General features: G+C 40.5%; 1 non-coding gene across 1 annotated transcript; it reads left to right on the top strand.

Annotated features, from left to right (window-relative positions):
* Window positions 1-10,238: 10,238 nt before the first annotated feature.
* On the top strand, window positions 10,239-10,310 carry TRNAD-AUC (transfer RNA aspartic acid (anticodon AUC)). Its single transcript has one exon. It is a non-coding gene; the product is annotated as a tRNA-Asp (tRNA).
* The last annotated feature ends 943 nt before the right edge of the window (window positions 10,311-11,253 follow it).

Here is an 11,253-nt window from a genome sequence, read left to right as displayed (position 1 = left end):
TGAGGTTTTGATTTTGAATTCCTTGGCTTGATGAAGAAGGCCGAATGGGGCTTAAAGAGAGAGAGGGAGTGTTTTTATGCTTGCTCCTTGGTTGCTTCTAGAAAATGATGTTAGTGATATCTTATATTGTTTTTATATTCTCCTATTTTAGGATCCTAGGTTTATTCTTGTTTCCAAATCCATGGACAAATCTAACTAGCTTGTGGTAGATTACAAGCTAAGCCACTTGCTTAGCTTCCTTAGCTTACTATTCCATTAGCCTTGGTTGATCATCCTATCTCTAGCTCACTATTTGATAAAGTAACCATGATTACTTTCTTACCTTGGTTAGTTAGTGCCTTACGTTTATTTAATCGTTTACGCGTTCGCTCGGTCGCTTAAACGTTTTCGTAATACTTCCTCGTAAATGGTTCGCGACGTAATTCCTTTCGTATTTATTCCTTATGTTTTGAATTATCCTACTTGGGTATAAATTTGTAGGGTTTTATATTCGTAATTATATTATGATTCCCGTAATCCTCGATGATTAGTAAATATGGTCGTTTTTCGAAGTTCGTTTTCTTCGAAAACTAATAGTGTTTACATACATCCATTTGGTACGTATAATCATAATATCAACTTCGAAACTCATTTTCTCATGCACTACATAGTGTGGGCTCAAAAGTTTTTCCCGTCCGTCAGGGTTACTATTGATTAAACATTTTACAAGGTCTCAAAAATTTGAGTTATTACAGTTTTCCCCTCTAACAAGGATTCCGTCCCGGAATCAATTAGAAAATAAGTGGGGGTATCTATTCCTCATTGCATCTTCAAGTTCCCAAGTTGACTCTTCGACATTTTGATTCCTCTATAAGATTCTAACCAGCTTCACAGTCTTGTTCCTCAGCACTTGTTCTTTTTGGTCCATTATCCTTATTGGCTGCACGATGTAGGTCAGGTCTGGTTGTAAATCTACATGCTCGTATTCTATTACACATCGTGCATCTGCATGGTACTTCCTTAACATGGACACATGGAACACGTTGTGAACTTGTTGCAGATTAGGAGGCAAGGCGAGCTCGTAAGCTAGAGGTCCTATTCTCCTCAAAATTTCAAAGGGTCCTATTAATCTGGGACTCGGCTTCCCTTTCTTCCCAAAATATCATCACTCCTTTCCACGGAGATACCTTCAATAGCACTAATTCTCCTACTTCATATTCCCTATCCTTCCTGGTCTGGTCGGCGTACTTCTTTTGTCTGTCCTGAGCTGCTACCAGTCTTTTCCTGATGAGTCCCACCATTTCCCTGGTCTGTTGGACCAACTCTGGTCCTATTATCTTATGTTCTCCAACTTTATCCCAACATAGGGGAGAGCGATATCTCCTTCCATAAAGAGCTTCATACGGAGGCATTCCTATGCTAGCGTGATAGCTATTGTTGTAGGCAAATTCGATAAGGGGTAAGTGATCATTCCAATTTCCTTTAAAATCAATGGCACATACTCGTAGCATATCTTCTAGGGTCTGAATAGTCCTTTCGACTTGTCCATCAGTCTGGGGGTGGTAAGCGGTACTCATGTTTAGTCTGGTGCCTACGCATTCTTGGAAGCTTCTCCAAAATCAGGAATTAAACCTTGGGTCTCTATCTGACACTATTGGCTACAGGAATGCCGTGTCTTACTACAATTTCTCTCAAGTAAATGTCCACCAAATTATTTACGGTGTACCCGTTTGTTGATTGGTAGGAAGTGTGCGGACTTGGTCAATCTATCTATGATAACCCATATGGAGTCATGATCGGTCTTTGTCCTTGGTAGGCCTGTCACAAAATCCATGGCTATATGCTCCCATTTCCATTTCAGAATTTCCAGGGGCCGTAATAGTCCACTAGGTCGCTGATGTTCAGCTTTCACTCTCTGGCATGTCAAGCACTTGCTGACCCACTCCGCTACTTCTCTCTTCATGTTAGGCCACCAATAATATTCCTTAAGGTCACAGTACTGTTAGGCACAAAACACGCGCTAATATTTCACGCAAGTATACGCGTTCACAAGTAATATAGAATAATTTCTACTTCGTTCCCACAGAGACTCAGAATAATTATGTTCAATTAACACTCACTCACCAATGTATGATTACTTCTCAACGTCAAGACAATAACACTTAAGATTGATTAACTAATTATTAACTACAATTAACTACTAGAATAAAACACTTAAATAACACTTGAATTGACTATATTAACACACACATGAGATCATAACTTCCTTACTACTTCCTTCAATAGTCATTGTTACTACCCTTAGCATGTAACAGTGATGATATTAATCGAACAACACGAAACTGATAAAAGCCAACTTTCGTTGTACTAATGCCATTCTACCAAGCATCCACAATTAAGATAGAAGTTGAATAGGCATCAATTATGTTGAGACCCTATATGTCTACAGAATTTGACAACATAACGATTTAAGCACAAGTTATTCATTATGATTACACAGGGCAAGTAAAACGGTTAGAGTTACCCACTAATCATGCATACACATACATGAACCTATGCTAGCATGGCAAGTTCTAAATCTCAAGATCCACTGTCGTTTCACAAGAGATTAACACATTATCTTATATGTTCACAACGCACATAAGATGAATAAGCACAACCTATGCTAGATATCATACAATTATCACACACTAAGGTATTAAACAACTAACTAAAGAAATCCATAATAAATCCGTTACGCCCCCATGATCACGATTAGCCCATGATAGAACTCATCGTCACCATGGGTTCATATGAAAACATGATAATAACATACAAATATAAACTAATAAAAATACTTATTAAAACAAGAGTACGTCACAAGAGTAATAAGGTTCAAAGTAAGAAAACTAGCATCCACTGTTATAATGAATAAAAGAATCATAAGAAAACGTATGCTTCCTCTTCTTCGTTGCGATGTGCTAAAACTGTCTTCTTTCTTCTCTACTTGCTCCTTGCTTTATACCACACACCGTGAAACGTCTCTGAAGATTACTTATATAGAAGCCCACAAGAACCAGCCGTCTCAGAAGTCCATCAGAATAAGAAGTGTAAAAATCAAATTTTAATTTCCCGTCTCCGGGTGGCCACCCCAGCTTCCCGGCGGGCGCCCCAGCTCCCAGGCGGCCGCCCCAGATCCTGAGCGGGCGCCTAGCAACCTACTGGAAAAAATCACATTATGCTCCTGATTTTTGCTGCGTTCTGCTCCTAACTTCCCATAACCAATGCCAAGCACTTCCCTAGGCTTATTTCGATGAATTCTTCCAACATACACAAGTTATACCCTGAAATGCAGAAACACTAGAAAAATGCATCAAATACACAAAATACTTGATTTCAAGACATCAATTCAAGTCATTATAAGACGTTCTAAGTGGTATAAAATGCCACTTATCACACCCCCAAACTTAAATCGATGCTTGTCCTCAAGCGTCATAGACTCAAAAATAAAACAAAGACATGCATGAATGCAAATTACATGAAATGCAGCGATCCCCCTCACAATGACTAAACCAACCAACTCATGACATCTTAACAAATACAATTAGGCAACTAAAGGTCAATCAAACCACGCAAGCTAACATACAACTAGAAACGTGGTGTGTGCGGATGCTTAACAGATAGGTTTCGAAACTAGATCAATTATCATGACTCGATTATCCTCAAGGCAATCACATGATTATACGAAGAATAAATTCTAGACATAAAATGACTTATAACACGTCAAGATCACTGGAGCTTATTACGGAATCATGCTTATATTCAACACAACAAATAAATGTTTATTTGATCCTGCAATGAGTGATGTCCACAAAAGACTTATGCAATGGCATCCATTTAGCGAGCTTTATGTTAGCGGATCCCAGACTATAAAAGCCTTAGGTCACTAGGCACAAAGTCCCCTAAGAACTTAATAACTCGAATACCAAAGAGCCCACTCGTGATCAATTATGCATTAAACTTTATTTTTCTCTTTTTTTCTCTTTTTTTCTGAATTTTTTTTCAAATTTCTGAGCAAGTGCGTTTCGCTCCATCTTGCTCAACCATAGACTACTCGCATAAAAATACGAGCCGTCTACTATCCATTTGACGCCTAGCCACGACTAGCAATGAATTCCAATTTTCACTCCAATTTTTTTCTTTTCATGGCTTTTATCATTAAGAGCCTATCATAAATTCTAAGCATAATCAATAGATTAACCTCAAAAACCATCAAATCATGACAACAATCTAGTCCTTAAGCATACTCTAAGACTTAGTGAAATTACAAGTGTTTCTAGCATGCATGTCAACCTACAAGATTCAATATCACTCTAACGATATCACTTCACTCGCATCAATATCACAAATCAATCGGTAAAGCAACGCAAAAGGGATCATGATATATGCATGAGCTAAATGACATGATAAATAAAATAATAATAAAAAAACTATATGGCAAAAATATACTACTATATGAACTAAACTATCATGAATAATATGTAACTACATGACACACACATAAATATGCTCCTTAACTACCACCCCCAAACTTAAAATATTCACTGTCCCCAGTGAAGGTAGTAGAAAGGAACACAGGGTATACTTACTCGGAGAAATCATCATCATCACCCTCAGAGGGTGGAGTATCAGGAGGCGAATAAGCAGAGTCCTCACCAAAAATGGGCCACTGGATGTCAGCTCCAAGGCCTCTGAAAGCAGTCCCAAGTGCGAGGGTGAGCTCCTGAGCAAACCTACTCTGTGACTCGTACATCGCATCCATCCTCCTCGATAGCCTTTTATACTGGACGTCAGCCATCCCTGAACCAGCACCTTCCTGGACTCTAGAAGAACCTGCCTCATCACGAACCTGACTGGGCCTAGCCATAGTAGCACCAGCTGCTGGATGTCCTCCTGGAAGACGATATCCAAAACCATGCTCTTCGGGCTCTCCACCCGTCCACTCCTGCATCGCATTCAGAGTCGATGAATCAATAGGAGCGGTCGGCATCTGCAGCTGCTCATAAGAAGGCCAGTGAACTCCAACTGCTTTGCACAGCTTCGTGACAGTAGATGCATAAGGGATGTTGCTTTATGTCCTCCCCCTCAAAAACTTCAAAATCCCTTGGTAGATGAACTCACCAAGGTCCACATAATACTCCTCATTCAAGATCCCCCATAACAACCTTGCTCTCTCAACTGTAACCTCATGTGCATGCGAAGAAGGCAAAATATTAGCACAAATAAAAGCATTCCATGCACGGGCATACCTATTCATCGCAACCGCCAGAAAAGAACGATACTCGTTAGATCCCATCTTAAACTTCCACACCGTGCCCGGCTGACAGAGAGTAGCACAAATCAAATCTAAATCAAAATCCTCGGGAATCTTCTCATTCCAGTTCTCCTCCTCGCGCTTCCTTTGTCGCTGCCCAATAACACGGCGAATCGCCTCGGGCTGATAATCAACAGTAAGCCCACGAACAACCGTATACTAATTCTTGTCAGCCTTGGCGTTCGCATAAAACTCGCGAACCACACTCATTGGAACCGCCTCCGGTGACTCACAAAAAGAAATCCACCCTTTCTCCGCAATTATCGGCAATAACTCACCATCCCTCCCCGATGGTAAAAATCCCCTCTCCTTCAGAATCATCTTAGTCAGAAGCCTAGTATACTCCTCCTCAGCAGCCCTATCCACCAAACGGGGCCTCGCAGCAGTTCCCCTCGAAGAATCAGCAGTAGGAACGGTGTTGTTGCTATCAATAGTTCGAGATCTCTTAGGTGCCATCGAAACTGAGAAAAAGTGTTTGAGAGTTGTGTTTTGAGTGTAGGAGAGAGTTTTGAAATTGAAAGTATATGGTAGTGTATATGGAGGGGTTGTGTGTATATATAGGGTAGGATTTAGGGTTAGAATTAGAGTAGGAGTGGGGTTTGTGGGAGAGAAATCGTGGGTTTGTGGGTTGTTTGCAGTTGGTTTTTATGTATTTTGATTTTTCTGATTTTTTTTGTTTTTATAAGGCTGAAAAAATTTTCTGACAGAAGGGTGCCAGGCGGCCGCCCGGGCTTCCCAGGCGGGCGCCCTAGACTCCAGGCGGCCGCCTGGGATTTCCAGGCGGGCGCCCCAGGGGTTTCTGGAAAAAAAAAATTATGCCCATATTTTCAGATTTTTTTTTGGGGTTTTGGATCTGGTACTAACTTCTAAGGGTTCCTAAAGTCTCAAATCTTAGGTTGCCTCCCAAGAAGCGCTTCTTTTACGTCATTATCTTGACGTAGAGTACTCCGATCAAGTTGACAATAAAACAGAACTAACCACTTTCCGGTTTGCCGTGTCCCCATAATAACGCTTCAATCTCTAACCATTAACTTTGAATGCTTGGCCCGGATCGTTCTCAAAAATCTCCACCGCTCCATGTGGAAACACAGTTTTGACGATAAAAGGGCAAGACCGCCTTGATTTCAACTTTCCAGGAAAAAGTCGGAGACGAGAATTGAATAAAAGAACTTGTTGCCCCGACATGAATGACTTAGGAGATAGTTTCCTGTCGTGCCACTTTTTTACTTTTTCCTTTTACATTTTGTTGTTCTCGTACGCTTGAAGTCGAAATTCATCAAGTTCATTTAACTGAAGCATTCGCTTCTTCCCTGCTGCATCTAGATCAAGGTTTAATTTCTTCAATGCCCAATAAGCCTTATGCTCAAGCTCCGCAGGTAAATGACATCCATTACCATAGACGAGTTGAAACGGGGACATCCTAAGTGGAGTCTTGTATGATGTTCTATAAGCCCAAACAGCTTCATCGAGCTTTAAAGACCAATCTTTCCTTGACGGACAAACAACTTTCTCTAGAATGCGCTTAATCTCTCTATTAGACACTTCAGCTTGACCATTAGTTTGCTGATGATAGGCAGTAACAATATGATGATTCACATTGTAGCGCTGCATCAGAGAAGTGAACTTACGGTTGTAGAAATGCGACCCCTCATCACTTATGATCATTCATGGCGTTCCAAACCTTGTGAATAACTGCTTATAAAGAAAATTCAATACTACCTTTGCATCATTTGTCGGTAGAGCCTTGACTTCCACCCATTTCGAGACATAATCGACTGTCAGCAAGATGTATTGATTATTGCAGGACGAGATAAATGGTCCCATGAAATCGATTCCCCAAACATCGAAGACCTCAACTTTAAGCATCACATTTAAAGGCATCCAAGAACTGTCAGATATAGGATATATGATTCCTGCATCCAGCCACTTCAGGATTTCTTCTCATTTGCTACCACAGTTATACCTCCTTTCTTAGGTACACATTGCACGGGGCTCACCCAAGAACTGTCAGATATAGGATATATGATTCCTGCATCCAGCCACTTCAGGATTTCTTTCTTCACCACTTCTTTCATGATAGTATTGAGTCTTTGTTGTTGCTCAACAGTCGGCTTACTACCTTCCTCTAGCAGAATTTTATGCATGCAGTATGAAGGGCTGATCCCTTTTATATCTACTATAGTCCATCCGACGGCCGATTTGAATTCTCTCAAGATCCTCAAGAGCTTATCTTCCTCACTACCTGAAAGGTCAGATGCAATAATAACAGGCAAAGTAGATGCATCACCTAAAAAAGCATACCTCAAGTGTTCAGGCAATGGTTTAAGCTCTAAAAATAGGTACTTCCTCAATAGATGGTTTGAGCTTTCCCTCAGCATTCTTGAGATCAGTATTACCAAGAGATTCAAATGGCATGTCTAGCTTTCGCTTCCAAGGAGAAGCATTTAGATATTGTAGTTGCTCATTGCCTTCCTCATCTTCACTGTAAAATTCCCCCACTAAGGCTTTCTCTAAGGCGTCAGACAATAGCATATGATCAAGTTCCGAAGTTACCGTAGGATCAATCAAATCCACCTTTAAGCATTCCTCATCTTCTATAGGGAATTTCATCGCATTGAATACATTGAATGTCACGTCCTGATCTTGCACTCTCATAGTAAGTTCACCTTTTTGCACATCTATCAAGGTACGGCCTATAGCCAAGAAAGGTCATCCCAAGATAATGGGAATCTTCTTATCTTCCTCGAAGTCCGGAATGACAAAGTCTGCAGGAAAGATGAGCTTATCCACCTTTACTAACACGTCCTCCACGATGCCTCGTGGGTACGTAATAGAACGATCAGCCAATTATAGAGACATGTAGGTGGGCTTTAGATCAGGAAAATTCATCTTTTTGAAGATAGACAATGGCATCAGATTGATGCTTGCTCCCAAATTGCAAAGGCACTTGTCGAAAGATAACTTGCCAATGGTGCAAGGAATGGTGAAGCTACCTGGATCTTTAAGCTCTGGAGGTAATTTTTGTTACAACACAGCACTGCACTCTTCCGTTAGAGCAACGGTATCAAGGTCATCCAGTTTCACCTTCCTTGAAAGAATACTTTTCATGAATTTTGCATAAGTAGGCATTTGCTCCAGAGCCTCAGCGAAAGGTATGTTGATGTGAAGTTTCTTGAATACCTCCAGAAACTTACCGAACTGCTTATCTAGCTTTTGTTTTTGCAATCTCTTAGGAAAATGTGGTGGAGGATAGAGCCGCTTCTCCCTTGTATTATCCTCAGGCAGAGTGTGTTCAACAGTTGTCTTCCTTGGTTCCGCCTCTTTTTCCTTTTGCTTCTCCTCTTCATCTACCACTTCAGCTTCTCCATCTTTTGCTTTTTCAGCATCAGCAACTTTTCCAGACCTTAAGGTGACAGCCTTGACTTGCTCTTTAGCTTCCTTCCTACCCGGCACTTCAGTATCGCTGGGAAGTATGCCAGGTTGACGATTGAGCACGGCATTGGCTATTTGACCGATTTGATTTTCCAAGGTCTTGATAGAAACGGCCTGACTTTTGCACAACAACTTTAGCTCCTCGAAATCAGTTCTAGAAGGTGGAGCAGCACCTCCTTGTTAAGGATATGATTGCCTTTGAGCATATTGCTGAGGTTGCGTGAATCCAGGTGGATTAAACTGTTTACTTACACCTTGCTGATATGGTTGCTGAACAGCATTCTGATTGTTGCTCCAGCTGAAATTGGGATGATTTCTGTTATTAGGATGATAAGTAGCTGGCACAGGCTGCTGCGGTCACTGATAATTATTCACATACTGAACAGATTCATTAACGAGAGAACAATAATCCATAGCATGAGAGCCTGCACAAAGCTCACAGACCATAGCTATTTGATTGACTCCATACTTGGCTAAAGAATCGACCTTCATAGACAGCGCTTGGAGCTGCGCTGCAATATCTGTGGCTACATCAACTTCCAAAATACCTGCTACCTTCCCAGGCATCATCCTTTGAGTTGGGTTTTGATGCTCGTTTGAAGCCATAGTTTCAATAAGATTATAAGCCTCAGTATAGATTTTGGCCCACAAGGCGCCTTCAGCTGCTGCATCGAGCATGGGCCAAGATTGGGCCCCCAAACCATTGTAGAACCCAGTAATCACCATCCAGTCAGGCATACCATGATGTGGACACTTTCTCAACATCTCCTTGTAGCGCTCCCAAGCTTCGCACATAGATTTTGTTGGTTGCTGCGTAAACTGAGTAAGAGCACTCCTCATAGCTGCAGTCTTGGCCATTGGATAGAATTTCACCAGAAACTTTTGTGCAAGATCTTCCCAAGTAGTGATGGACCCAGCTGGTTCAGAATGTAACCAGTCCTTAGCTTTATCCCTCACAGAGAATGGGAAAAGCCTCAACTTGATAGCCTCATCAGTAACACCATTATATTTTAAACTACTACAGAGCTCGACAAAATTCCTGATATGCATGTTGGGACCTTCAGTCGCAGCACCTCCGAAAGAAACATAATTCTACACCATCTGAATAGTGCCCGGCTTGATTTTAAAAGTGTTAGCCTGAATAGCCGGATGAAGGATGTTTGACTGAATGTCATCAATTTTAGGACGAGAAAAGTCCATAAGAGTTGCATCTGCTGCTGGAACTATACGATCACCCATGCTTACTGGTTCTTTCTGCTCACTCTCTTTATCCGAATATTCAAAATCTATCTTCTCCGGAATATCAAGAACTGAGTCTGTCTCCTCAGCCGTATCTAGAGTTCTCTTGCGAGTTCCAGAACGTGTTTACATAAACGCTCGCTAGAGTACCTGAAACATAACCGGAAATAATAAGTAACATTAATCAATGAGTCCTAATGAGCACTGATGGCAAGTACATAAACTAAACAAATACGTCGTTGTAGTATAGTGGTAAGTATTCCCGCCTATCACGCGGGTGACCCGGGTTCGATCCCCGGTAGTGGCGCCAAAAACTTGTTAGGCACAAAACACGCGCTAATATTTCACGCAAGTATACGCATTCGCAAGTAATATAGAATAATTTTTAGTTCATTCCCACAAAGACTCGGACTAATTATGTTCTATTAACACTCACTCACCAATGTATGATTACTACTCAATGTCAAGACAATAACACTTAATATTGATTAACTAATTATTAACTACAATTAACTAATAGAATAAGACACTTAAATAACACTTGAATTGACTATATTGACACACACATGAGATCATAACTTCATTACTACTTCCTTCAATAGTCATTGTTATTACTCTTAGCATGTAACGGTGATGATATTAATCGAACAACACGAAACTGATAAAAGCCAACTTTCATTGTACTAATACCATTCTACCAAGCATCCACAATTAAGATAGAAGTTGAATAGGCATCAATTATGTTGAGACCCTATATGTCTACAGAATTTGACAACATAATGATTTAAGCACAAGTTATTCATTATGATTACACAGGGCAAGTAAAACGATTAGAGTTACCCACTAATCATGCATACACATACATGAACCTATGCTAGCATGACAAGTTCTAAATCTCAAGATCCACTGTCACTTCACAAGAGATTAACACACTATCTTATATGTTCGCGACGCACATAAGACGAATAAGCACAACCTATGCTAGATATCATACAATCATCACACACTAAGGTATTAAACAACTAACTAAAGAAATCCATAATAAATCCGTTACGACCTCATGATCACGATTAGCCCATGATAGAACGCATCGTCACCATGGGTTCATATGAAGACATGATAATAATATACAAATATAAACTAATAAAAATACTTATTAAAACCAGAGTATGTCACAAGAGTAATAAGGTTGAAAGTAAGAAAACTAGCATCCACTATTACAACGAATAAAAGAATCACAAGAAAACGTA

Source organism: Apium graveolens, chromosome 10 (assembly GCF_009905375.1).
Source record: "Apium graveolens cultivar Ventura chromosome 10, ASM990537v1, whole genome shotgun sequence".
NCBI classification, from domain to species: Eukaryota; Viridiplantae; Streptophyta; class Magnoliopsida; order Apiales; family Apiaceae; genus Apium; species Apium graveolens.
The sequence above is the reverse complement of the archived record's forward strand: the minus strand, read 5'-3'. Positions and strand labels throughout refer to the sequence as shown.